The sequence below is a fragment of the Schistocerca piceifrons genome, chromosome 3, assembly GCF_021461385.2.
Source record: "Schistocerca piceifrons isolate TAMUIC-IGC-003096 chromosome 3, iqSchPice1.1, whole genome shotgun sequence".
NCBI lineage: Eukaryota > Metazoa > Arthropoda > Insecta > Orthoptera > Acrididae > Schistocerca > Schistocerca piceifrons.
Genome location: NC_060140.1, coordinates 314,319,373 through 314,321,842, shown reverse-complemented (window position 1 = coordinate 314,321,842; position 2,470 = coordinate 314,319,373).

Here is a 2,470-nt window from a genome sequence, read left to right as displayed (position 1 = left end):
GAGGGATGAAGAGCTCCACTTCCAAATCAAATACTGCAGTGATAGAGCAGTAACTGAAAACATTATTAACCCTGGAACACTAAAAAGGGGTGGGGGGAATATTACATTGCTACTAAGCATTTGTAAGGTTCACTAGCTCACATTTTATTCAAAGGAAGTCATATTTATAGGTCATGCTTTAGTTATTGGATCTCCAATGGGATGTTACACACTGGACCAAGTTCAAAATGTTCAGTTCTACTGCAGCCTTAAATTTTATAAGGGTTTACTAGTGTCGGATTTATTATCCAGTCTACTCACAGCAAGGGAAGTCAAACGGCGTTCAGAATAAAGATACTTCGACCGTCACAATTTTATCAGTAAACTGTCGAAATATTCGTAATTAAGTTCCAGAATTTAGTGCCCTGCAGGAAATTTCCCGCGCTCATCTTGTTCTTGGGACCGAGGGCTGGTTGAAACCCGAAGTGGAAAGCTCTGACATATTCAGCGAGTCGTGGAACGTGTGTCGGGAAAGCTGATTAGAGGCTATAGGATGAGGAGTGACCATAGTAGTTGACAAAAATATTGTCTCTATTTGAAGTAGAATTTGAGTGTGACATTGGGGTAATCTTGTCGCGTATAACAGGTGTAGGTGAAACTAAGTTAATTGTTGGATTTGTTTACCGGCCACCCGATTCCGCTTTGACAGTTCTAGAGTCACAGTCAATAGCTCGTAAATATCCAGATCATGCAATACTAGTTGTAGGCGACTTTAGCCTGCCGAGTATAGACTGTGATGTCTATGAATTCATTGCAGGGGTTACAGACAGACAGTCATGCGAAATACTTTTGATACGATTTCTGAAAATTATCTTTAGTAGCTACATCGGCAGGCTGGTCGGAGTGGCCGTGCGGTTCTAGGCGCTACAGTCTGGAACCGATCGACCGCTACGGTCGCAGGCTCGAATCCTGCCTCGGGCATGGATGTATGTGATGTCCTTAGGTTAGTGAGGTTTAATTAGTTCTAAGTTCTAGGCGACTGATGACCTCTGAAGTTAAGTCGCATAGTGCTCAGAGCCATTTGAACCATTTTAGCTCGGCAGCACACACCAAATGGAAATATCTTAGACCTTGCAGGTACGAATAGGCTGGATCTTACCGTCAATGTCAGTAAGGAACGGGAATTAGCGATCATGTTGTCACTATAGCAATTATGATACGAAAGTCAATAAATGAGCCCAGAAACCTAGGAGAGTGTTTCTGCTAAATAGAGCAGGTAAGCAGTATTAACAGCTTACTTAGAAAGTGACTTGGCGTCACTTAGTTGCAGTAAGATGGATGTAGAGGAATTGTAAATAGTGGTCTGGAGAGTTACGTATCTAGTAAGAAAATGAAGGATGAAAAAGACTCACCATGGTTTAATAATGAAATTCGGCGGATGCTGAGGAATCCGATACTGTTACACTCTAGTTTCAAAACTTCGTCCGAACAGTCCTTGGAAGTCTCAACGGTACCGACCGGCCGCCGTGTCGTCCTCGGCCCAACTGCGGATATTGAGGGGCATATGGTCAGCACTCCGCTCTCCCGACAGTATCTCAACTTCTCTATCAAGTATTTCCACAGTTTGCCTCAGTAGGACTGAGCGCACCCAGCTTGCCAAATGCGCTCGGCAGACCGGATAGCCACCCATTCAAGTGCTATCCCAGCCCGACAGCGCTCAGCTTCGGTGATCTGACGCGAACCGGTGGTACCATTGTGACAAGGTCGTTGGCTTAGTTTCAAAAGGAGACGCACAAATAACGACAAGCGAAGATTAGTAGTGACCGTGCGTCTATACGCGAAGCATACAACAACTACCACCTTCACACCTTAGCATTCAGAAAATTCTGGTCATATGTAAAATCTCTAAACTGGCTTAAGGCTTCTATTCGTCCGCTATTGACCAATCTGGTATGGCAGTTGAAGATAGCAAAACGAAAGCCGATATTTTAAATTTCACGTTGAAGAAATAGTTTACACAGGAGAACAGTACAAATATAACGTCATTTGACCTCGGACATAGGTAGATTCTATGGACAACACAGAAATAAGCGTAAGTGGTGCAGGGAAACTACTGAACGGTTTGAAAAAGAAATAAACCCTCATGTCCGGATGGAATCCCAGTTCGATTTTACAAAGACTACTCTACGGCATTGGTCCTTTACCTAGCTTGCATTTATCGTGAATCTCTAGCCCAGCACGAAGTCCCAAGTGATTGGAAAGAAGTGCAGGGAACTCCAGTGTATAAGAAAAATAAAAGAATGGACTCACAAAATTACAGACCCTATATGTGATTTCGGAGCCGAAGGCCCACTCGTGTGTCCTTGATGACCGCACGACACAAATCTTGACGCTTCACCTAAGCCTGTCATTTGACTGTAGATGACTGGGAACATATTGCCTGGTCGGACGATTCTTGTTTCAAATTGTATCGAGCGGATCAATGAACCCC